Genomic DNA, 27,598 nt, shown 5'->3' on the forward strand with positions numbered 1-27,598 from the left:
AGGGATGTAACCGAATACAAACACATTCTTCTTATTAAACAGATGTGTTCCAAACAGATTCAAATACAGAATAAAGACAGATAGAGGAAACGCATTTGTTAGGAAATATCATGGACAGGTGCAAACAAAATTCATAACTGTGTGAACAGGATTAAAAACCAGCACAGTACCCATTTCCAGTTAAAACCAATCACAACTTGAGTGATGTAGCTGAGGTTGAGGAACTGTCAGAGCCAGAATGCACACACCATACTGACAGCACTGGCATTTGTACCTTCATTTCCCCCCCAGTGTTTTTCAGAGAACCAATATATGTGTGATGTAGCCTCAAATGTTTTCACAACGTATTCATATGTCCCATTAGACAAAAAAATAGACACCTGAACCTAAAAGCCTAAAAAAAAAAAAAAATTAAATGCAACATAATAAATCAATACTTATTAAATAAAATTACAGACAAATTAAGCCAGGTTATGTAAGCCAAAATTATTGAGGAGACTGCAAAATATTGACACTACCCCTGCATTTCATTCTGAAAGAGTCCTATCTAATCTAGTCAGCATTCGTGGGTAGTGTGTGTGCTTCCTCAAGTCACATTCAGAAGGCAGAATAAGGCCAGACAATGCCAAGCTTACACTGGGCCCTCCACCTCCGCCTGCTTTAATAGTCTCTGCCTTAGAACAGGGCTCTCATTTAACTCTGGACCCCCTGAATCATTCAGACACGTGTCTCGGGAACAACTGTCCTATGAGGAATATTATTTTAGACAAATTTAAAGGAGTCTCTCATGCATACTTGGAGAAGGCAATCCCAGTATTCTGAACTCTGCAAGTTTAGAATTGTCAGAACTCAGAAACAATTACCATTAGAAATAAATGTTTATTGTGATTGTTTTGACATACACTGCATCTTTTAAATATTACGTTGATTAATCGTATGTCAGTAGTTGAGACAGCTATTTTTTTTTTTTAAATATCGCCAAGCAACATTAAGAAAACAGCAAGGAAAAAGTCTGGTGTGATGCTACTTAATAATAACCAGCTCCTCTGTTTTTTAATGTCCAAAGAAAAACAGTCTCACTCACTTGATTTCTATTGGCTCACAAGAGCGAGACTCATGACTCATAATTAAGGTCATAGATAAGGTCAAAAGGAACCATGGAAGGAATGTACCAGAAGCAAACGTGCTTCTTTCATGTCCTGCGTCCTTTCCCCTTCAGTGAATTTGCTTTCCCGCCAAGCAAAATTCATTTGCATTTCATTTAAGTGCTGCTTTAGCTGAAAAAAAAAGCATAAAAGCATTTTTACCTAATATGATTATCGTACCTCTGATATAAACCGACCTGTCCTGAACATGTCTCACACTGCTGCACATTTTACGCTTTATGTGGCATCATGCATTGTGTCTTGCACCCTGGCCACGAATAAACAATATCCTGTCCCATTTTTTATGTGTATATCTATGGAACGACTTTGCTTTGGGACTTCCTACGATTTTATTCCTCTTCCCTCCTACTCGTCTTCATCGTCACCCCTCTCTGAATTTCACACAATTATTCCTTTAAGCTTGCGTTTCATCAGTCTCTTACAAATGCACTGTTTTTCCCTCTCTCTTTGTCTCTCTCGCCCTCTCTCTGTCTCTCACACACTCACACACACACACACGCAACTCCCCAGGCCTCAGCTCAATAGCCGGTGTCTGTGAAGTGTACAAGTGTTACACTGCTTTTCAAAGCACTCAAGTGAAGAGCTGAAGTGCTGGACAGCAGGGAAAACAGAGAGTATACAGTCAAGGTGTGTGTGTGTGTGTGTGGGTGGGTGTGGGTGTGTGTGTGTGTGTGGGTGGGGGGGATGTTTTCCATGCTCAAAACTAGTGCAGATGTAGTTAGGCTTGTGCGGATATTTAATAATAATAATAATAATAATAATAATAGATTTTGGTTAGTCAGAAGATGTTGAGTTGATTAATTTCCATAACCGCTGCTCTGAAAAATCACATGTTGATATTAATGCTAGTTCTTATATTTTATTGTTTCTATGGTAACAGCTAATTCACAAAGACTTGTATGTTGATCAGATTTAGGAAAACGTGTAATTGTTTCTGAGAGGAGACATTTCGAGTTTAGCAGAGGTTGAGCTGAAGTAGTGCTCTTCCTTTACGTTTTCAGACAGGAAAAACCTCAGGACATTTTGCGTATTTCTAAATTCTGATCTTTTTTCAATAACATGACAAGTCTAGGTTTTTTTTTTAATTTGTCTTAGTAATTCAAGAGACAAAAGAAAGCTTGGTGAAGGAATGACTGCTATAGGACATAGGACAGACTATTTTTTTAGTACAAACTTTGTTATAGATTTTTATTTTATGACTTCTGCATTACTGATTCGGTACAAAAACATTTTAGATTTCCAAACATTAGTTTTCCAGCACAAAATTAAATGTTACAGAAAAATGCTTGTATGTCAGTAAAGAAAGGAGCAGATTACATAAGAGACACTTTTCAGACAAAAAAAACATAATGAAGGCTGCTGGGTTTCGCTGCAAAAATAAGAAGCGAGTGTGACAGTCAAAGTCTCCAGAAGAACTGTGGCTGCTTCTGCAAGACGCTCAGTAACACTTACAGCTCATTTCCATATAAAACTGCACTAATTGCACCTGAGACTAGTATTTTTCTTTTTAAAGCAAAGGATCATCACACCAAATATTGACTTTGTTTAAATTTATTACTGTTTACTGCTCTATGGTATTTTTTTAAATGTAGAAACATTAAAATTCATTATTTTTGAAGTCATCTTTGCTCTACAGCATTTTTTTTGCACGTGCCTAAGACTTTTGCACAGTATTTGTACCTAGTCATATGTACTGTCTCAGTCAAAGTGGCATTTATTTTAACTACAGAAGAAGACATGGATTTTTATTCCATTACTGTCTGTATTAAAAATATTCACACATGGAAGGTGTGATTACACTACCAAAGCAGGAAAGGAAAGAAGCATGTCTCCAAAAAAAAGAGTGTTTTTTTTTTTATACATTAATATGTTTTATCCAGTTGTTACTGTAGTATTTATATATTTCTTTGAATGGCTCTCAATGTGAAATGCTTAAAAAGAACCCAAGTTCTTATATCATGGAACCTGACTCCTCTGCACTTCCTCTCAAATTGTATTCTGATACTGGGCATGCATTCAAAACACATCTTAAAGAATAATACACATCCACGCGATCGCATACACACCCCTTCTCATGACCGTATTTGGCTATGTCAAAACTGCAGGATAAAAAAGAAGACAAAAGGGATAGGCTCTAGGGAATATATGTGCAGCTATAATAATCTACAATCAATCTCCGCTTAACGTTCCTTTTGGTTTCTCCGGAGCCCGAGAGGCTGCAATGAGCTATGGCTCCTCTGAATTCTCCTCATAAATGAACCATACCCCTTTAGTGCTGAACACATTATTATTGTTCTTATGTGAGAGTGAAAGGAAGACGAAAGGGTCGAGCTCGGCGCAGCGACCCAGTTCGGAGGGAACGCCAGGGCCGGGGATGGACGAATGAGCAGGAGAAAAACGGCACACGCCTGATATAAAGACAGAGAATTTATAGGTCCTACACCTGTAAATTCCTCTGCCTGAGAGAGAGAGATATTAAAGGATATACAGTACCTATGTGAGATCTGTATGATTTATATTCAGAACACATCATTACAAATCCCTTTAAACATAGCCTTAAATCTCATTATTCACAGCTGGACAAATCAGTAGCCCAGCCTCCCAGGACAAGCAGATTTCACATACGGATTTATAGTTTCTTTATTCATAGTAGCCCAGGATGCTGGACGAGAAAAAAAAAAACACTACTCCTTATTGACGTACAAACAAACGTTTTCATTTGGTATGTAGCTATGTTTAAACTTTGAGTGTTTTTTGCTAGCTGGACTAATTAACATGCATCAATGACAGATGACCTTTTCAGAATCAGGAACATGCAAGTTCTGAGCAAAATAAAGTGTAACGCAAAGTGGGCTTGTGAGATCTTGCGCAATATGCCATCGCCCTGTCATGCACTCTAATTTTCACAGATTGACGATAGTATCGCTCATGAGGGCTATAGGCTGCAGCGATGATGACTGAAAAAAAAAAGGGGTGTACACGTTACATCATTACAGGAAAAAAAAAATACCAGAAGTCGGCTGTAGCTACTAGTAGCTGTATTAGCAGGTTTTTTTTTATTAATTACCTGAATATTTGTGAAACTGAAGGAACTGTAACCAAATAATAACTAACGAGTTATTAGCTGTAACTAAGCTCATTATAAAATTGAATTAACTTATATAAACTATTTGTGTATATGTTGTGTTGCACAGCAGCACAAATACTTGTATAGCGAAGCAGCTAAACAACATATTGTTTTATTTTCTTAATTTAAGAATTAAGTTCATGTTTTGTGAATGAAAAGATTCCATGTATGGAAGGCTAGCATAGACAAGGGAAGCTAAGATGCACCAGAGAAAGACATATTGTTTTATTTGCTCCAAAGTCGGACAACACAGGCTATAAATTTTCATCTCGGACTACAGAAAAACTACATGACGAGACATCACATATATATCACATATTACGAGATACAACACAATTTATTTTCGTCGCGTTTAAAGCTGAATACGCCACATTTTCCGACTGATATTTAAGTTGTCCAACTTGATAGATATCCTTGATAGCTATTCTCGATACCATCGTCAGTCGTCTCAAGCCTAGCGCAAATCCGTCATATATCTCTCGTGCTATAGGTAACAGTCTCCTCATAAAAAATAAAGACTCTAACCAGACTCGCTTATAGCTGAAACACTGGCCAGTGACTTGCTGACTTATATGACACAAATATAATGCGTTACATTTGAAACGTTGTAAGAAGAAGATAAGGAATACATACTCATTCGCTATTTATTACATTTACACTACACCTTTTTCCTTTTTGTGCAATACCACTACCATGTGTAATACATTTGCAATACAGTGTGCGTGGTCATTAAGACTGTTACATTTGCACTGTAACCTGTCACATGGTAGCTGCCATTAGGTTTTTGTATTACTCTATATCTTGTTTATGTCCAGCGCTGTAGTGTAGTGTTTGTATATGTATGTGTGTAAGTGTTCACTGTAGGATCCCTATAAACCAGCAACAATTTCCTTGCATGCTCAGGCATACTTGGCCAATAAAGCTGATTCTGATTCTGATTCACTTCCCTTAATCTGTATTAAAGCACTTAACTAGCTAATTATCTCACCATACGTTATTGCATTACATTAGCTACCAGTTTTTAACCCAGTCACTAAACCATAAACTGTGGGTTATCTCTATCGCAGAGATAATGTTCAAGTGATGAGGAGAAATAAAATTTCAAATGGGGCAATTTGCCATCCAGTTAAATATGGTGTATATTGCTAATAATTAAGATGAAGATTAAGTGCAGTATTATAGGTGTTCTCACTTTACTATACTATTCCCACTTGGCTGTGTGTGAATGTGCAACTATTAGCCCTCTTAACTGGGGAGGTGAAATGACTATCAGTTCTGAGTCTGTCTGTTCCTCTATGTGCTATTTCTCTCTCTCTCTCTCTCTCTCTCTCTCTCTCTCTCTCTCTCTCTGTTTCTTTTTTTTGTCTGAAACTCTCTGAAAACAGAAATGCACTTATTACCAAGCATACAACCATGGAGAAAGTGTCACTTAAAAGCAGGAAATTTACATATTACTCCAAGACATTTCTGATATCTGAAATATTGTACTGATATGTATTTAGACATGAAGCGTGCATGATGCTAAACTGGTAGCTATAATCTTTCCTTACATGTTACATGCAATATTACCAGCTTAGCTTAAGAAAAAAACAAAACAAAACAAAACAAAACAGAATTTGCGTAACTTTTTGTTTGTGTACTTGTTGGCTGAACCGTTCCTTTAATATATAAAATGAACATGCAGTAAGTTATACCATTTTACCAGAGTGCTGTGGAATACTCAAATCTGATTGGTCAGAAGGTGTTGATTCATTTTCTACAACAGCAGCTCATTTTTGTATTATTAATTTCAAAGAGAGTGAGAGAGAAAAGAGGCTGATGAGGAAACGACTGTTTACAGCTGCTCTAACGCCAAAGATTACAGGAACTAACTCGTTTCACGAACATTAAATGTAACCAAAAATGGATAAAATGCATTGAATAATCAAAACATAATTCACTAGCAAATTACTGTGGTATAACACGTAATAAAACACTTTGAGATGTGCGTTTATTGGAAAATATGTGATTACACATCGAGTCAGGCCGTACCACGCAACCCCTTTGTTGATTATTTTCCTGTAACAGCACTCCTGATGATGTTTTATTCTTACATCCTGAAGGATTTGGGATCTATAACAGATAACATCCCTGACACAGTGTTGCACTAATTTGTTCAGTGTTAATTAGAGTGTAACCTCACAAACTGTATACACACACACACACACACACACATCAAATGTGCACACAATGCAAAATATCCATCTGAACGACTAACGCATACTACATGTGTAACATCTCTACAGTACTCCACTCAGATAATCGAACTCGTGTAAAATGGATCAGCTCCAGCAAAAAAAGCTTGAAATTTCAATCAAGTAACAAAGTAAAAACGGTGCATGGAATCAGACATAAAAGCACCAGGTCTCGCTCAGTGCTCACAGTCATGCATAAATGCATAGATGACAATCTGAGCATGACTGCATGCTTCAACACTGCTGTAACCTTCATTTTTCAGTCTGTCTTGGTGAACTTTTACAGAAAACCTTTCTCAAAAGCACTTGATATTTTAATGAGCGAGTGAATATCTGACTGACAGGATCCTTTTCCTACCTTCCCGAGCACTCTGTCTCCTAAATGTCCCCACTTAGATCCCCTTAAACCTTCACATTCTCCCTGAAAGTCAGCATCTTACTGATAACTGTGACTTTCTGGAACTTTTTGTTTGGCTGTGCAATTATTAAGACCTAATAAACTAAAAAAAGTATGAATATATGATGAATATTATGGATAATTGTTATACAATGATTTGACAGTTTATACATCTATCTATAGCTAATAGATTGTATACCTAATAAACTGGCAAATTGTATATGGCTGATGATTGGTCATATTTTTTTTTTTTTGGAGACATTATAGCAATTTTATAGTATAGTAGTGTACAGTATATAATGTACATATGCAGCTATTTATCAACATTAAGCAAGTCTATAAAACATCTGTTTGCCTCTTATACTGTAAAAAAAACTTCAAAAGAAGACAAAAAAAATAATTTTAATATATTACACCTATTACTGAAATACACAAACAGGTTACCGGACGGACAAATAAAACCACATACCATAGTAAAGATTATGAAAAGATATAATATAAAATAAAAAGTTACTACTGTATTGTTAGTGACATCATCAGCGGACATGGCAAATGAGACATTTTTCATGAATATACGTAATTTCTGACTTAAAATAAGAAAGCTCATCAGATGAAGATGAAAAGGAAGAAAGGATGACAATTTCACCAGAAGCACCTTTAATGGGAATGTACAAATCATTGTGAGCTAGCTAGCCAGCTAGCCGACGTGCTATAAAGCGAGTGTGGCTTCTTCAGGATCTATGTCCACTAACGGAAAAAAATAAACATTGTGTCCAAAAGGTCACTTACTCGATATTAATTTCTTGTTTATAGAACTGTTGTATAAAAGAGATATCGCTCTTGCTCGTGCGATATTGCTTAATTGTAGAACATTGCTATTGAATTCTTGAATCTGATTGGTCGGAGGGTTTTGATTAATTATTAACTACAAAAGTGCTGATTGTAATTCAAATCGCAGGTTATTATTAATGTGCTCGCTCTAATATGTTATCGTTTCTATACATTGAAAAAAAAACTCATAGTATTTAACTCAATGTATTTAAATTAATGGCAGAATTTCCACTTACAAACTCAATTTATTGTAGTAACATGGACATTATATTAATATGTAAAACTATAAAAGGCCATAATCACTTTTTAGAGTGTAGTAACAATATATACAGGGACTTTACGGTGGATGCTCCATATAAGCAATAAAAAAACCTGTGTAATAGTTGATATGGTGAAGTTTTCTGTATGGAGATGTTTATTTAGCATTTTCGAAGTCGTTTGAGTTGCTAATGTCAGCGCTTTGTAACATTTAGAACTTTACGTGGAAACTTCAGGACAGAGGAGTTCATTCTTTGTGGTTTTTTTGGTAAAATGACAAACTGCCTTTTCTTTTTTTTTTTTTTTTTTGGTCTTATTAACTTTAAGACAGAGACAAAAAGCTGGTAAGGGATAACAATTGTTTATAGTTATCATAACATTATAGTTATCATAACATACTGTAAGTGATAATGGGAACTTATTTCATGGATGTTCCTCAGCATTAAACATTAAAACTACAAACAGATAAAATGTATCATTAATAAATAAACAATTGTTCATGTAGACAAACTGCTGTGGTATAAGAGGAGTGAAACACCAGGAAGTACTACTATTAGAAAATCCCATTGCTGATTATTTTCCTCTAACAGCACACCCCATCATATTTTATATTGTACATAGTAAATAGATCAAATTTGATATTTGTAAGCAGATTTCTCAGTCAGAATGATGATTCTGTTAACCAAGACAGAAAACCTTCACACAACTCATGTCTGCTGAACAGAATTATGAGAGCTTTTTCTGAAAAAAGAAACCTACGACATAGAATATTGATTCAAATTTGTCCAAATTAAGACGGCTGTCCTCATGCGTCCTCCTAGATGGAACACACTTTTTAATATTGCTTACTCATAACTGTAGGATAAGAAAATAGCAACAACACTGTTATTTTATTTCACTAACATCCCACATATCAACAGGCTACTATTTTACAGTTGTTGCCATGGTTACGTCTCACAGTGTAATCTACCCTCTGGTTTTGTTGCTTTTAATAAAAATTTCCTTTCACTGTAGCCTTTAAGTAATTCCTATGTATTTAAATGTGTCAATCATGTTTTCTTATTTTCTTTAGTAGTAGTAAAGGTGATAGTAAAGTATAAACATTGGCCAAGACTAAACCGATATTGATGCTTGTTGTCATGGTAACACAGCAACATGGTCACGTAATGTCAAAAGCATTCATTTCCAATTAAAATTTTTATTCATCAGTTTAGATGCATCCTGATGTGTAAGGAATGAAACACTTGGGGGAGTGCTGATGTAGGAAAATAATCACTGATGTGGTGGTGTGATGTAGTCAGACACGAATCAATGATATAGTTATCACCCTACTGATAAGTTGATTATTTTCCTATAACAGCACATCCTGAAGTGAACGTCATGTTGTGCTTTTTTTTTAACCATTAATTGTTACGTTTATTGTTATGGAACATCTGTGAGACAAGTTAGTTCCTGTTATCATTTACGTTATAGAAGCTATGAACAGCTGAATTTAATAATACCAAAAACAAAATGCTTGGCATGTAACTGAGACACCGGAAAGCAGAAAGTCATCTGGCTGATGACGTGGGAAAATCTACTTTTATTTTCAACACACTGACACTGGAGACTCCTTCCGTAAACATTAAATAAAAATCTTTTTACACCATATCATATACATAAATAACGGCACGTTTTCAATCCATTTATTATTACACTGAAAAAAAGCTCGTTAAAAAGCTCACTCAGATACGTACATCGGTTCCACGTGATTGAATCGTGTTACAGTAACACATTTTGTTTTTGTACATCCAACATGATTTGATCATGTATTTTCAAAGCCTTGAATAAAATACTATATAGTGATGTAGTCAAAGTTCTCATCAGATTTCATAATGTAATTGGTTTACGTTAATATTACATGAACTGATCATACTTTCTTTACATAATTCTCTACACAATTCAGTGTAATAATTAGAAACTTATTCAGATTAATTTAGTTCAAATGAATGAAATGAAATCATGTTTTGATGAGAAACATAACATTTTTATGTAAACTATACCTAATACACACACCATCCACTTTATTAGGAACACCTGTACACCTGCGCATTCATGCAGTTATCCAATCAGCCAATCATGTGGCAGCAGCCCAATGCATCAAATCCTGCAGCTACAGGTCAAGAGCTTCAGTTAATGTTCACATCAAACATCAGAATGGAGAAAAGGTGTGAACACTGTGACTTTGACCATGGCATGGTTGATGGTACCAGATGGGCTGGTTTGAGTATTTCAGAAACGGCTGATCTCCTGGGATTTTAACACACAAGAGTGTCTAGAGTTTACACACAATGGTGCAAAAAAAAAAAAAACACTGAGTATGTGACAGTTCTGTGGATGGAAATGCCTTGGTGAGAATAGAGGTCAGAGCGAAGTGGCCAGATTGGTTTGTGCTGCCTGGAAGGATATAATAACTCATATAATCACTCTTTACAACCATGGTGAGCAGAAAAGCATCTCAACATGCACAAAACATCAACCCTTGAGGTGGATGGGCTACAACAGCAGAAGACCGCATGAAGTTCCACTCCTGTCAGCCAAGAACAGGAATCTGAGGCTATCATGGGCACAGACACACCCAAAATTTCCCCCGTCTGATGTTTGATGTGAACAAGAACGAACAATAACTGAAGCATTGTGCTGCTGCCACATGATTGGCTGATTAGATAACTGCATAAATGTGCAGGTGTTCCTATTAAAGTGGATGGCGAGTGTATATTCTCCTAAATCTGACCACATATTCCATTTTTTCCACCATGCAAGTCCCTGTGAATCAGCTGTTACTATGGAAACGATAGCATATTACAACTAGCGCATTAATATAAGAAAATTAATCAACACTGCTATAAACCTGATCATCTGCTCATGGCTACGTTCCCATGAAAGAGTTAATCAACTCGGGTGCAAAAATAGTGTGTGCGAGGAAAGTGGGCTATAAGGTCAAACGGAACTTTCTGGAGCAAAGTAACACGACACTGCAGGAAAGTGCAAAGTCCCTGAGTCAGAGGCAACATGGCTCCTTGTCAGAAGAGGACGTGATGTCATCACTCCCACCTGAACAGACGGTTCTGATGTTAATTCCGAGATCAGACAGAAGTTTGACGGCAGTTTGAAGAAAAAACACAACGCCACTGTTAAGACAGTTCGATAAGGAAACATCACCATGATGCCTAGAGAAAGGAACATGTGTTATTTATTCTCTGATGATGTCATGATGTCAGTTCGTCACTGCAGTCGGAGCAGAAGAGTGTGTGTGTGTGTGTGTGTGTGTGGGAATGTTTTTATATCTCGGTGGGGATCAAATGTCCTCAAAAGGATAGAAATATCTGACAGTTTTGACCTAATGAGGACATTTGGCTGGTCCCTGCAAGGAAAACGGCTTTTTTTTTTAAAAAAAAAAAGAAAAAAAAAACCCTGCAGCTTTTATTAAAAAAATAAATAAATAAATAAGAGCTTAATGGTTACTGAGGTTAAGGCTGAGGTTAGATTTAGGTGTGTCATAGCATCATTAAACTGCATTACCAATTAGGATAAATCGGAGGTCTTCACAAGGATAGCATGACAAATGTGTGTGTGTGTGTGTGTGTGTGTGAGTGTGTGTGTGTGCAGCGCTAGTTATGTAAGATTACAGAGCTTGTGCTTTGCTGCTCAAGGACAGATAGAGGGAGTATGAGCACTGACCCAGGCAGAGAGGGAGGGAGTGTGTGCAGGGAGGCTAATTAATGTTATTTGAACCTGAATTTTAATGAGACAATAAGAACGAGGGAGATGAACCGAAGGAGGAAGGCAGTCAGCGAGACAGAAAAGGGCTCAGGTCTTTTAGAGGTTTTATGAAAGGAGAAACGTACAATGCTGATTTATGCCACAACTAAATGCGCAGCCATGGAAAAACGTGCAGTTAGCTCCAGAATTATTGGCACCCATAGTAAAGATATGTAAAAAAAAAAAAGTTGTTGGTTAATTTTCTTAATTTCACTTTATAAATATGAGAGGAATCTCACCACTAAAAAAAGGTTAGACTTATTTTAAGAAATTAGAATTGTTACAATTATTGGCACCCCTGCATTTAGTACTATGTGGAACCTCCTTTTGGCAACATACATAACAGCACAGAGTTTTCTCCTATAATGCACCTATAATCCTCTCCTATAGTCAGGGCAAAGTGTACTAAACTGTACTTTTCCTTGTCGCTTATCTTTTGTACCTTTTACCTTGTCTTTCACCTGGAAACATGGATACAGTGTACATTTAAAAATGATTTAAGGTACATAATTGGGCCATAATTATCCCTTCGAGTAAAGCTTTAAAGGTACAGTTCATGCATCTTTCTAGGCAAAAGATACATACAAAACATACAAAAGGTGGACCCTTGAGGGTACCACCCTAGCAACAAGGCATGGTACAGTTTAGTACCATTTATTCTTACAGTGTGTTTGATACAGACTCTCTCCATATCATCCAGGGTCCTAGGTCCTCACTTATGGAATCTCCTCTTCAGCTCACCACACACCGTCCCAATGATCAGGGGAACTGGACGGCCATCAAGTCAAAAGCTTAATTCTGTTCTCATTTAACCATTTTTGTGTGGATTTGGATGTATGTTTCAGATCATTGTCCTGCTGGAAGATCCAACCACAACCCAGCTGTAACCTCATGGAAGAGGCAGCCAGATTTTCATGGAATCTATCCTAACAAGGTTCCCACGGCCTTTGGACGATCCATCCTTCTTTATACACCAAACCCAAAGTCTTTGTTGCCAAAAATCTCTTATTTCTGTCTTCACACCATAGAACCTTGTTTCTAGTGAATTCCAGGCATTATTTTTGTGCTTAGATGAAAGAAAAGGCTTTTTTTCTGGCACATTTTCCAAATAGTTTGTCGGCATGGAGGTGGTGTCTAATTGTAGATTTGAACACTTAGTTACAACAAAATGCTCTAATTTCCTATAAATCTTTAATTGTGCTCCTTCTGGCCTCTGTAACACTTATGTCCTCTTCCAGGCAGGTTGTTTTTAAATGTCTTACTTATTGCCCTCACAGTAAATATGGCTATTTTTATAACCATTGCCTGATTTATAAAGGTCAACACACTTTTGTCTCGTTTTAGTTGTCTATTCTCTAATCTTCCCCATGTTGATGGATGACTAAGGGAATCTGGCCTCCATGTAACCTCTTTTAAATTTTCTTTTAAACTTTTAATGGGTGTTTTTTTTTTTTTTCTTAGAATAGATTTTACTTCAGTGCGAGATTAATTAACCAGACACGATTAAAAGACATTTTTTCGTAACCTTTTTTAAACCCATCTTTAAAAAGGGTGGCAATAATTCTGAAGCTTACACAAATACACAAAAATGTTGATATCTTTGGTATTCTAAAATGTGAAAGAACATGAAAGAAAAGTTAAAAAAAACAAGTATTTTTTTTCTATTTCTATTATTATTGTCAAGACTACTGTGTGAATCTGCTGTATGTGTGTAGCTCAGTTATATGAAATGTTAGGAATAAAACACAGCAGGGTGTGCTGGTATGGAAAAATAATCAGTGACAGTTTGCTGTGATGCTCCCTGACATGAATAGGAGTAACTATTATTACCCAGAAGTTGATCATTTTCAGCTGTAACAGTACGTCCTGAAGTGTTTTATTTCTTCTTATACCACAGCAATTTACTGATGATTACTGATCATTGTTGTTATTTACTAAAGAGCAACAAATCATTTTTATCTGCTTATAGTTACGTTTAATGTTGCGGAACTTCCATGAAACAATTAGTTCCCGTTATCAGTTAAGTTATAGCACCTATAAGCGTATCTTCCTTCACCACCCTCTCTTTTTTTCTCTCACTCGAAGGTAATAAGACCACAGAGCTTGTGAGAAACCACAACGCACAAACTCCTCCATTCTCAAGACCTTCCCATGCCAGAAAATGTAAAAGTTACACCTTTAGCCTTTGAATGATTGGATCAACGTATCAATGATTACATATGTTTTTATACATTTGTTGAAGTGAAGTGTCCTCCATATAAGTTCCAGTCTAAGATGTTACTATAGAAATAACAACATATTAGAAAAACTCATTGTGCTGCTGATAAAGGAATTAATCAACACTTCCTGACCAATCAGAAATGAGAATTCAAACAACGCTACACTATAAAAAAACACAAACAATATTGTTATCATGGACACTTCAAAGGATCATCACTACCCCTGCACAAGCTCCAGGAAAAACTGATTACTAACATCACTTAATTTGGACAAATCTGAATTTGTCCAAATTAAGTGTATTTTTTATTTATTTATTTTTTTTCAGCAATTCCACAATTCTGTTCAGAAATCTTCCAGAACAACATGGTGGACAGAACTGTCAATCAGACAGAATGATAATGTTTGGCAATGTAGTCATTTTATAAAATATAATATTGACAATATCAGAAACTGCTATAAAATATTGAGCAAATACTGTGATATGGAATTGTAAGATTGGCACATCATAATTATAAAACAACACTTCCAGCACTTCTATCACTGTCACCTCCTTTATAACTTGGACTGAATTCTGGCTTACTTGTAAGTCGCTTTCAGTAAAAGCATCTGTTAATGTGTTAATGTGTTAATGCCTGTCTATACTGTGTTTCCATGTCTTTCCGCTCAAGCGGTATATATCCGAGGACTTGGTATATGATTTAATATGAATAAATATCCAATCACAGACACTTACACACTTTCTAACTAGGAGCCATGATCAAACCTGATGTACTGACTATCAGAGATTTTCTCATGGCCTTGTCCTTTAAGCCCCTTGCTACACCGTTTTAGCGTTTGCTCATCCCTGCAGTTGTGACGTCAGGTGTACTCGGCTATTTAAGGAGCAGGGTGTCATGTGAAACTTGCCCCCGAGAAGAGGGTTCTGCATGCAACACACGTCACGTCAGTTACAGGTTCCACGTGTCACATCTTACAGCTTTCCCCCGAGGATATAAGATCATTTTGCTCCTCACAGAACTGCCAGTTCACTCCAAACCCACAGCCCTGTTTTTCTTTCCCTCTTGAGTCAAGTAGAAGTGACTGCAACATCAACACAAGCAGCAGGACAGCAAGGGAAAGTGATTTATTCTGAGACTGCCTAATTGATTAGTAAAATTCTACTCAAAATTTTACATAATCGATTTTCAATCACCAGACACCAAAAAAAAAACAAAAAACTGTTAATAGCTCTAATAGCATAAATAGCTTAACTGACATTATAATAAGTATTATGAGGAAGAAGTATTAACCATGAGAGTAAAATAAAATGCTGAATTTAGATCAGATTTATTCATTTCTTGTAATTATTTAAAATTGATTTATTATAATTTAAATTATTTACAATCTAGGCTTTCATGCTGAATTAAAATTTAAAAAATGAATAAATATTCTGCAGGCGTAGGACGACTCCTCATGCCCCTACACTGCTCTGGGTAAGCCCCGAAACTCTACTCCTACAAACATCCTCGGAGAGGAGAATCTGTACCTGTGGATTACCATTTTACAGACACTTTTATCCGAAAGGACTTACACGATCCAAGCACAGAGCCGAGTCAAGGGTTTTGCTCAAGGGCCCTTCAGTGGTTGTGGTGATTGGGACGAAACCTAAAGTGCTGAACTCCCATTGTGCAAGCACAAATGAACAAACAGGAAAACCCAATTTCATCCTCAAAGGTCCCATTAGGCTTTTCGGAAACTGTACATAAACAAGCCTAATCTATAATTTAGTTGTAGCTCTGCTGTTGCCTCTACTGCATGTTATTTGGCATAAAGCACAGTGCTACTGACAGTTTGTTGTAGTAGTATAAGACAGTGTTTACTGTATTCAGCAGAAACACACCTTCTTACATGCACGCTGTATCAGATCAGGTGTTCAACTGCTCTCTATTTCTCTCTGTGTCACTCTTTTCTAGCACACACATTTCCAGTTAGGAAGTAACCCAGATAAGACGACACTGCAGGCATGGTGTGGAACTTTTGACTGCTTTTTGGTCTGATTCCAAAGCTGTGCAAACCTTAAATGCAGCTGCTTAGAGTTACAATACACCTACCAGTACCAAAACGAACTAGTGTGTGCCTAAGGGCACTTTCACGCCGATTAGTCCATTTGCCGAGTCCAAATCAGAGTGAAATTGATACTTGTGGTTCGTTTGATTTCACACTGTGTGTATTTGAGTAAAGAAATACAGTGACAAGAAAACATATACATATATAAGTGTGTGTGAGAATCACAGAACTCACCTGAGAACATGGAAACTATACTAAATTAGATAATTATACAAATAAATAAATAAATAAATAAATAAATGAAACATTTAAAACATTTTGTGCATCACATCCAGGGTTTATTTTCTCCTTCTGCTCGTCGGTTTAAAAATCCAGATCACATCACATCTCTCTGTCCTTTGGCTCAGTTTGCATCTCGTAGGTCTGTTTAGCAGCTCACATCTACATAAAATGCTGCACACAATTAATATCCGGCACGTTTCATTCACTTCCTGTATTGAGTCGATTCAGAGTCGAATCACTTCCTTGCTGCAATTAAAATGGTCTAGAAGCTGAGACCACCTTGCTCAGATTGTCTCAGACTGGTTGCTGTTTTTGTATGATAGCTGTGTTCTCAAAAAAAAAAAAAAAAAAAAAAAAAAAAAAACGAGGAGGAAGACACACCAGGGACTTTTTAAAAATTATTTTCAGTAACGCTTTATTTTAAGAGCACCTACTTCATATAGAAGCATGGAAGTCCACTTGTATTAAATTCCAGTGCAGCTTCTTATTTACGAAGCCCAGATGCCAGCCAAATGAATGATTTTAATTCTAAAGCGTTAATCAAATTTATATTCATAACACTCTTCACTCTTATGAAGCACCCATGTGTACCTTCTACATTTCTGTCATTCTACAAAAAAGTGTCATGAATGTGCAAGTAAAAACAAGTGAGTGATACAAGTGATTACTGTATCTTGCAAGATATGGATTAAAAAATGTCACACTCAGTCAACTCATAATGATAAAACTACGTAAAACATCCAATATCATCTTCTGCGCTTTGAAATACGCTGTTCGTACATTCCTCCAGGATAGCTTCATAAAATATTTGTGCAAATGTGTTATACAGGCACTATGTAGGCACCCTTCAAGTAAAGTCAGATTGGCAAGCTGAGTCCATCATATTACGAACCATATGTATGAGGTGGAAGACAGCAGCAGGAAGTGTAATTTATTAGATTATATTAGATTAGATTAGATTAGATTTTATATATACACTCCTGATTAGGATTAGTGTTTCTGCATGGATATTACACCTGAACTGTACTCTACACAACTACTGTATGACATAAAAGATGAAATCACGAAGCTGCATTGCCTTTATGCATCGCTTTTATTCCATTCTCTCTCTCTCTCTCTCTCTCTCTCTCTCTCTCACACCCACACACACCTCCCGTTCTCAGGTTTGCATAAAGAGAGAAGGGAAGAGCAGCGTTCTCAGACTGCAAGGTGCTGAACACTCACACATACACTATCTTCCAAACACACACCACAAATGAAACACCAGCGTAGTGGACTTTTCACACATCACATCACTCCGTTAGTACCGTGTTAGAACTGTGCTGATTTGTTGCATTCTGTACTTTTGCATATTGTGCATGTGTGCGTGCGCGTGTGTATGCGTGCATGTGTGTGCGTGTGTGTGTTTGTGTGTGTGTGTGTGTGTGTGTATACTGCTTGGCCAAGAGTCATATTCTCACACACCCTGCTATTGACTTATAATTTTAAAAAAAAGATTAAACCGAACAAGGGGAATAAAAAATCAATAAACACGCAATAGCATTCCCTACATCCATCCAACACGCCGCTCAGTTCTCGCTTTAGAGACACCTGGGACAGAGAGAGAGAGAGAGAGAGAGAGAGAGAGAGAATAATAGACATGAGAGAAAGAAAGAGAGAAACTGACCTGCTGTTCTTGCTGTTACATTAAAATTCTAAATTCTCATAATTCTTACAATTTTAAATTCTTAAAATTCTCTTTTCCCAAAATTCCTAAAAGTCTTTATTGAAAGAATCAATTATCAATTAAAAAATATATTATTTTAAAACCCTATACATTAAAAACCTCTACATTCAAAAGATTTTAATTTCTTGATTTTTTTTTTTTTTTAGAAAATGTGTCAAATTTCATAAAATTGACAATTCTTAAAAGTATTTAAATTGTAAATTCTTAATTTTCTTTTTTCTTTTCTCCATCTCTTAAGTCCAAAATTATGCAACTTTTGCTTATAAATCGCTAACAAAGTCCTTATTGTTCTCTGAAGAGGGGGTGGTGATAGGGTCATATTTAAAAAAAAATCTAAAAATCTAAACATTCTACAATAAAATCTACATTTCAATATTTAAATCACTTTCACAATTTAAAGGTGAAGAAAATTCTTTACATTATACCTTTTAAAAAAATTCTTATTTCTTAATTCTAAATGATTAGGATTCTTAAAATTTCTAAAAATTCTAATTTCTTAATATTTAAAATCCAAAAAAATTAAGAATTTTTTTTTTTTACATTTTGTAACTGCTTAACATAAAAATTTCTTTATTTTTTTTTCTTTATTAATATAAATATTCATTCATTTAATTTACAGATGAGTGTAAATAATTTTTTTAACAAATAGTAATTAATAAAATTCTGGAAAAGGCGATCTGTGATTAAGAGTGTATATAGGTGATCACACGTGAGAATGTGTTCAGAATGTGTAACGCGAGCTGCCCATCTGCCTGCCCTCACACCGTGACACAAACTTGACACCTACTCGAGTGTGTCGTGCATTAAATTATAGAACTTACAGCCGAGCACAAAGAGTGTAATTATCCTCTGACCAACAATCTTTTCTCCACACCAGAAAACACTGATTAAAAAGGCTAATCTAAATCACTACAATTACGTTTGTCTCTCAGCATGCAACTCTGCCCTCTCTCTCTCTCTCTCTCTCTCTCTCTCTCTGTCTCTACATCTCTCTGTCTCTCTCTCTGTGTCTCGCTCTCCTCCCTCATGCTTTCTAATTGCCTTGGGCTGAATGATTAATTTGTGGCTATTGATTTCTCCTTTTCGGCTAAAACAATGAGAGCGACAGAGAAAGTGAGTGAGAGAGAGAGAGAGAGAGAGAGAGAGGTGTTGATACACACTGGCCTCTCTGCAGTGCTTCTTAATGTAATAAAGTAAAATTGATATGTGACACTTCATTTATTTCTTAGCTACCTGGGCTAAGCCCCTCCCATGTCTTTCCAAAATAAGACTATGTCAATTTAAATTTCATTTTTGGCATCCACATCAGATTATTTGCTGTTAATAAATGTTTAAAGCGGATTATTTTGGACTTTTGTGGAACCAAGTGCCAAACACCAGCAATGGTCGTAAGAAAAATACACAGAATGGTGCGAAGTACGATTTGAGGCTGGGACTGATTTCTTTCTAGCCCAGACTGTAGATTCATTTCAGTGAGAGTCGTGTCAGGTGATTACATAGAGTGAAACATCCCCTAGATCTGACTTCCATTTGGGCTGATATTTTTCAGCCTGTTTCGCTGACACATTTGTACATATTACAGCATTCTGCAAACTCAGTGTTGCAAAGGCTAGCATTACAATAATGATTAACCAATAATATCTTAACCATCCACTTTTTCAGAGGCCTTGGTTTTGGAATTAACTTTCATTATATACCCTATACATTATGCCATAGGATATACATTTCTGATAATTCAGTTAAAGTCTTAAAGCAAACTAACTAGCCCTGAGATGTTTGTCAAAAAACTTTTTTTACATCTAGCTAACTGAAGCCCTAGCAAAGCACGCTGTAATTTTGTAAAAATACTTTCCGAAACAAGGCTGCTGAAAAGTAACACTAACTATTCAGTTAATTTCCATGGATACAGTGACCTCCTTAGTAGGTTGTTTTAGGATTGTATAATATTTCACTGGAACACAATAGTTACAAAACGAAGTTGAATTTATATATATAATTGTTGATGTCTTGATTTATGGCTTCTACATGAGCGTACACCATTGTGCAACATCGTATCTCAGCCTATGGCAAGTGGATCTTGGAAGAATTATGCATTATCTTTCATAATCTAATTCACTATAATGCTTATCAATGATGTTTACTTTTTTTAAAAAACTTTTTTTTACTTTTTTACTTTTAATTGTTCCATCTTTCTTAAAATTATTGTTATTATCTTGTCATTAGTTGGTTGTCCTATTGTGTTCATCTGTTCTGTGTTAAGTCCTTGATTAATTTGTCTATTTATATCCCATTGTGTCTGAGTATCTTTGCGAAGTCTTACCATGCTTTTGTCCTGGTAAGTCCATGCCTTGTACTTCAAGTTCCTGGTTTCAACCCTTGCTTGTGTTCTATTTGTTGATTATGGATAATTTGTGTTTGACAATGCCTGCCTGTGTATAAACCCCTACTGCTGTCTATAATTATGATTGGTAGATTCGCCATAATGAAACGCAGGACACCCACACCGACGTTACGACTTCTCACCAATCAAGCAACTGTGTTTAAAGTACACCATTACCGTGAAGTTAATAGCAAAGAGCATGGTACATTCTGAATAGAGTTAAAACGAAGTTCTTGTATTAAAATCTGTTCACTTGGTGGCCATCTTGGTAACTCTGGCAGTTATTTTCAGTCCTACAAGACCAGGCTCCTATGTCTATGAACATGGGGAGTCCCACATACCAAATGTTTAAAATACAGATACAAAATGGCTGTTCTGACAAAATCTGACAAAAATGGCTACTGCACATGGAGGAAAGCGCCCTATATCAGTGTATGCATGACTGTAAGAATCAGACTTTTTTTTCTAATAGGTTTTTCTAACATCTTAAGCTCAAATTTAGGCCTCACACATTTTTGATTTTTCAACAGATCACAAGCACGTTACTGAATTACAACCATATTGAATAAGACCCTAAATGCTAGCACAGGCAAGAGTAAAATGCTAGTTGGATATAGCACCATGCTAGTGCTGTCCCACCAACTGCTCATATTGCTACGCTAGCAACCCAGTACTGGAAGTACACACTGGGATTGTTAATGGATTTACTCTCCCTGCCAAGGGTCTCGTTTTGATGATGTCAGCAGATTAATTATCGGTGATTAATCGGGTCAGTGAATGACTGTTTGCTGGGAGAGTGGGAGCTTTAATGACCCTCGGTAGGATCCTCTTAAGGGCTGAGTTACAGTGTACCGCAAACCACCTTCTGCACTCATTACCACCTTTTAGCTTTATGGGCTTTTTGTTTAGACCAGGATTTAAAGTACTGGACATTCAAATGAATGAAAAATAAGCTTACTTTATAGGATCCCAACCCTGGCTAGACAAGACAATTCACTGTCCAAGTGTATCTTGTGTCATATATATTAGGCTAATATAGTTTGGCTATGTGGGTGTGTATGCTATTCTAATTCACCAGACCACATAAGTTAAGTTGAAGCCGAACATTAGAAAATTAAAGATTTATAACCTGACCCTTTTTCCGGCACAGATAATGACAATAAGTCTAGCAAAGTTAATTATTGTAGAATAAAATATGCCTTGCTAGCTAATTTTGGAAATGCACATGGTTGGATAGCAGCATAAATACAGTTTAGTAAAAAAAAAAAAAAAAAAAAAAGCAAATGTATGAACCAAAAGAAAAGATGCTTGAAATGCTAAATATTAACACAATTAGACACTGGCCAAACAGCTTAGAAAATGTTACTAAATTAGCACCATTGTGAGAGAGATGCTACATACTAGCAAAGTAAGGATAAACCAATCACTCTATGGCAGATACAGTACAATGCTAGTAGGATATGGCAGCATGCTAGCACTGTGCTAAATGTAAGCTATTGAAATGCCTTACTAGCAGAAATGCTCATGGTTGGATAGCAGCATAACTATAGGGTGCGTCTTAATCAGCGCCCTAGTTTAGTAGTCAGGGCACTGATCAGGGAGTCGGCCATTTTAAGGGTTGTCTCAATCGCAAAATCCTTCCAGCGCACTGGAACATTCGCTCCCTAAAAATCCCACAATGCACCGCAAAAATCAGGGAGCATCGATGCTCACTATGGTCCCTTACTGGAAATGATGTCATATTTTCTGAAGCCTCTCAGCTCGAAAAAAAAAGGCGATGATCTCTCAGCCAACTTTGTCTACAAATGTATGTAGCTTGTTATCATTGTTGTAGCTCTCAAATGAATTCTTACGTTAGCAATTTTTATTTATTTATTTTTCTATAAACGGTTTGTTTGAGTCTAACGACTTTTAAGTGTTTAATGATGTAAAAAAAATCCACTAGCTAGCCTACGATCCTGCTCAAGTACCATGACAGAAACGCAACAGAAATGTGATTAAGCTAACAAAGTTATATGGCACATAATGTCAGAAAGATCTCGGTCCTGCCTGTTGTTGATAAATGCCAGTGGTGACGTTTTACAATGAGGGTACGTAGTCATGTCACTGGAAATTGAGTCATCAGGGTCTCAATGTGTAGTGAGCGAGGGTCCTAGTGCCCAAACTCATGTACACGATATACTGATTCACAACCAAGGGAGCTAGGGAGCTGATCGAGACGCACCCCTAGTCAGTTATATCAAATAAAAGGAAAACAACCCCTTCTTTCACTTTGTGCATGACAAACTTGCATTTCTTTGAATATATGAATCAAAATAGGATTAATATGGAGTATATTTTATGTCAAAAGTAAAAATATTAATAAATTGTGAATAATTTGTCATTTTCGTAGTTCTGTAATTTGCAGCAAATTCCGTTTATATACACTTCTCCTTATGTAACAAATCACATCCTGATCTCATGCGAAATTCGTATACATTTTAACAAGCAAGGCTGTATGGTTAGATTTAGTCAATTTATAATGAAAATAGTAAAAATAAACATCCATTTCATCCCTTGAGTTATGCAAATTGTTACGGATTTGCAAATGAACATGTTAGCAAGCCGTTAATCACAGATTCAGCGTAATTTATGTCTCATTTTGTGTTTACGTGTTAGCATTTATGAGCAGAGGTTGTGAGCAGAGGTCATGGCTAACAAAACTTACTCCATAGCTCATGAGTTGTTTCAATCAAAACACTTGAATTGTGTGTGCGGTTTCTTTGGCAGTGTAATAAGTATTTCCTAGATGTAGCGTGAAAGTAGGTAAATCACAAATACAAGACTTGTAATTTGGAGTTGTAAAAATAAACAATGTAAAGATTCAGAGCTGTAATATGAGTATTATGAAACTTACATTTAATTGCAGATTTACGAATCTGATTATGGATTTGGGTGGAATTGATGTATGACAGAAAAAAACAATTATTCCATAGTGTGTAGACTCCCGGGGTTTTTTCTGGCTCTCTCGAGCTTGTGTGTATGTGTGTAACAGCAGGACCTTGTCCACTCCCGGGTGGCTCTGTGTGAGTTCTCCCTGTGAGTGTGTGTCCTGTGGAGCTCAGTGTAAGAGCAAACGACCAGCAGGGGAGATATGACACCAGCCAACATTAAACAATTCTTACATACACACACCTATATATGCAGAAGGCTTGAGCAGAAATGTACGCACTTAAAACACATGGACACACATCCGTCTCCGTCGTCCCAGTGGTCAAACGATTGATCATAGCTGTAGGCAAAGGCCGTCGTGGCCTTAGGCTGGGCTCTTAACCTCAAAGCCGCCCTGAGGGGAAATGCCCCTGCAGCATTAATGTATGCTGCTTTCGGGGAAAATAATTCAGCCTGCTAAATGAAAATGTGAACATCAGACAGGCCAACCACTCTCTGTAGCTCTGCCTAGTTCAATTATAAAATAGAGACATAAATATTGGGGGAGATCAGAATGGCCAATTCTCAGAAAGCTTCTTGGTTACGGAGCAGAAACTGAATCATTTGTAAAATGCCAATCCATTAGGCTTTATGAATAAATTTATTTACACATCATGGATTTAAATAGAAAGGGGATGCAGATGGACAGATTCAGAACAATGCATCGGGCTCAATATTTACAAAAACACATGCACAACTGGACAACAGTTGGGGGACATTCATGTTCTTACGTTCATACTGAAATCACAATTATTTACTCATAATCCAAGAGCAAGTTTGTAAATCTGCAACTGTGATTACAACCTAAGTTTCACAAGTACAGTTCTTTTACTACAGTTACAAATCCTAATTTACAAATCATAATTCACATACAGGCAAATTTCACACTACATTATCCAGCTATTTTAGTAACATCATCATTTTATTTTTTTTTAAAAATGTATTTATAATCAGAAAACGTATTTCTGAATCAACATATTGATGCATTCAAGTCACGTCTGAAAGATTGTATTTACAAGTTGAACGCACATGAACGCCACCACGAAGTCATAATTATGAGTGGGGCAACTCAGGATTTTCTTTGAGCTCCGAGTTTCTGAGTTGGGGGTGTGTCAGTAAGAAAACATGGCAGAAATCAATGGATGCAATGTCTGTAGTTGACGGTAAATTAGTTGAAATTGAATGGGTATTTAGCAGTGGCATGTCTTTGTCAGGCTTTTTTTATTTACAAGCTAATTGCCTGCACAAAATACGATAAATTATGATATAATATGTAATGATGAAGTTTACAGTGGCTTCATAAATTGATTAAAAACATAAAAAAGCAAAACACACCTGATGCACATTCTTTGTTCTTCATTTTCTAGAAGTAGAGTTAAAAACATTGCTGTATTTTTTTCTAGTTAATTATGAAAAGGTACACTGCCATCTTGCTCTGACCAAAGTGACTTGAACGCACCTGATGTCGTAATTATGACTTCCCAACTCATAAATACAAGCTTCCCAGGAGCACTTGAACACACAGTATGGCCCGTCCTTAATCACAATAACTGAGAAGATTTTTTAAATGCTATTGTCACACCCAGATGCTCGTCAAACCACATCAGGAGCACTAGATCCCACTCTGAGCCAGTCCAGACATTACAATGTTCCAGCTCACCCACCTACTAGTTAGAGCTGTCACTCATTTAGGACGCTCATGAGAAGGACTATCAATTCAACCCAAATCCGCACTCACACAGTGAAGTTTTGCTATTTCTGCTACTGTGTGTTTCTCAGCCTTTCTACATTACACTCATTCTGGTTTTGACCACAGATACGTATTTGCCACTCTGTATTTTGACCTCAAACTGTTTGTGACAACGACTCACGTTTGGGGGTTTTTGCAAATAAACCCTGCGTTTGTATCCAAACCTTGACTCCATTGTTTCAGCTTTACACAAACCCAGTTATGTATGATATAAAACCGCTGATTTCTCAATTCTGATTGGTCAGAGGGTATTGAATAATTGACAACAGTAACAGTAACTCTGCATCATATCAGGGTGTATCACCCCACCCTGTCACTGTACAGCCATCATGATTTATATATTACATAAATATTATATATTATTATACATTATACATATTTAAAGTTGGGCAAATAGCTAAATTTAGCTCACCATTATCAATGAATTAAGAAACATCGTGATTTAAATCTGAGTAATTGTATATCCATAACTGAATGATTGATTGTGATGTGAATTGCAGAATTCTGGAATAAAAAAGATCCATCTTTAGCTGAAATAATATGAAAAACTGAACACACTATACCACCCAGTATCATTGTACATAATGGTAACTTTGCATTTGCGAAGAAGGTGTCATGATATACCACAGGAGTGCAAGGATAAAATTATTTGGTTATTAAATCTCCTATAATATTGAATTTTTTTCTATATACATATATACATCTATATACAATATCTATATTCCTCATTTTTACCTGGTATGCTTCTGGATTAAGAAAAGATAGCCAGTTTTATAACTCTTGTTCTTAAAATTCTTGATAATGATAATTTCCCTGTTACAGTATATCAGGGGTACTCAGTAGCTGGACTCTGGTCCGGATTCGGACCGAAGGACAGTCCAATCCGGACCGAGATCTAAATCTTTGTGCCTGGTACCTGGTAAGCATACGTGTACAAAAGTTTGAGTGTTTGGCCCTTTAAACTAGCAGGTTAAATGTCTGCAACAGAATCATACGAACAAGCAAAAAGATAGCCAGTACTTTTGTACTTTCGCTCCCCTTCTGTTCTTAACTGTTGGCATGTGACAACATTGTCCATTTAGAGCAGCATCGCGGCGTCACTGTGACAACACGGTATTTCCTCACTCTCCCATCCTAATGTAGCAACATTTCAACGTTTGACGTTTGTCAGGTAGCTAATTTGTTTTGGCGAGTTGCATTAGCAAATTAGTAAATGTCAGAAGAGCTATGGAAATGGCCTGTTCCATATGGTGAGATCTGAAGAAAAGGAAGGTTGACAGTGAAAACCGTGTGTTTAAAGATGACTGGACAGACAAACATGTGTTTATTCTCCCTAACGGAAGCACCAAACCTATGTGCTTAATTTGCAATGACACAGTTAAGAGTGGTAACTTTAAGCACCACTGAAATGAAGCACATGTATTTTGAGCAACATTACCCACAGAACACGGAGGTGAGAACCAAAAAAACCTAACCAGATGTGAGAATACACACATTTTGGAGTTTTTATTCTTTACTTAGTTCGGTAGTTGCTCAATCGTCCTACTGTGTGGACCTTCATCTCAGTGGAAAATTGGTAAGTGGACCACAAAGATTTAGCTTTGAGTACCACTGCTGTATATCATTATACCTAAAACCATGTCAATAAATTCATGTTGTGTAAGCAGAAACAGATATCACACTCTGTTCCTTTGCCCCCTCTGCCTCTTTCCTTTTACTCCGTAGTGAAAAGATTTGCGGTGTAATTTGGGCTGCGCTCTGCATGGCAACCCAGATGCTACCTGCCCTTTAGCAATGACAAGAAGCACTATGTGCTAACACACAGCACACCAACATGCTGCATGCTAAAACCTTCCACACAAAAGCACGGTGCTAAACAGCAGCGTAAAATGGGTTTATTGCTAAATCTAGATGCAAAAGAAGAAAATCATTTGCTAGCATGCTGCTAATTTACCAGAGGACACATCTGAATTATCTGTAGTAGCATGATTTTGTGTTATTGTCATAATAAAATCGAAAACAAGGGTACCTTTTCTGAATTAGCCAAATTGTTATGCATATTTCTTAGCATTTTGGAGGAGCTACAACTTGACACAGCTGTTAGCTTGATGCAAAAATAAATAAATAAATAAATAAAAAACACTGAGAAATTAGACTGAAGCAAAGGCTTTAACTGAGGAAGAAATACATTGCTGACTCATATCTCTAATAAGACAAAAAGAGAAAATTAGCAAGTACTGGACAAAATGGCAGCAAGCCATCTGCTAGCATCTGCTAGCATCAATGTATGCTTATTTTGGTTCTAGCTAGTATCATCATTTTTGCTCAGATTTCTTTTTTACTCACATTTTATATAAGAAAAGGGCCATTAAGGTGAAGCTGAGACATTTAGTGGAAGAGATTTATTCTG

At 36.5% G+C, this 27,598-nt stretch overlaps 2 protein-coding genes across 2 annotated transcripts in view; one reads left to right on the forward strand and one right to left on the reverse strand.

Annotated features, from left to right (window-relative positions):
- The window catches only part of ift27 (intraflagellar transport 27 homolog (Chlamydomonas)), a 50,938-nt gene extending 35,675 nt beyond the window's left edge, over window positions 1-15,263 (forward strand). The window contains exon 8 of the mRNA XM_053231253.1: window positions 12,660-15,263. The gene's annotated coding sequence lies outside the window, so the exon portion shown is untranslated. The remainder of the gene's footprint in view (window positions 1-12,659) is intronic.
- cacng2a (calcium channel, voltage-dependent, gamma subunit 2a) overlaps window positions 1-27,598 on the reverse strand; it is a 59,990-nt gene that overhangs the window by 17,439 nt on the left and 14,953 nt on the right.

This window comes from Pangasianodon hypophthalmus, chromosome 2 (genome assembly GCF_027358585.1).
Source record: "Pangasianodon hypophthalmus isolate fPanHyp1 chromosome 2, fPanHyp1.pri, whole genome shotgun sequence".
Classification (NCBI taxonomy): domain Eukaryota; kingdom Metazoa; phylum Chordata; class Actinopteri; order Siluriformes; family Pangasiidae; genus Pangasianodon; species Pangasianodon hypophthalmus.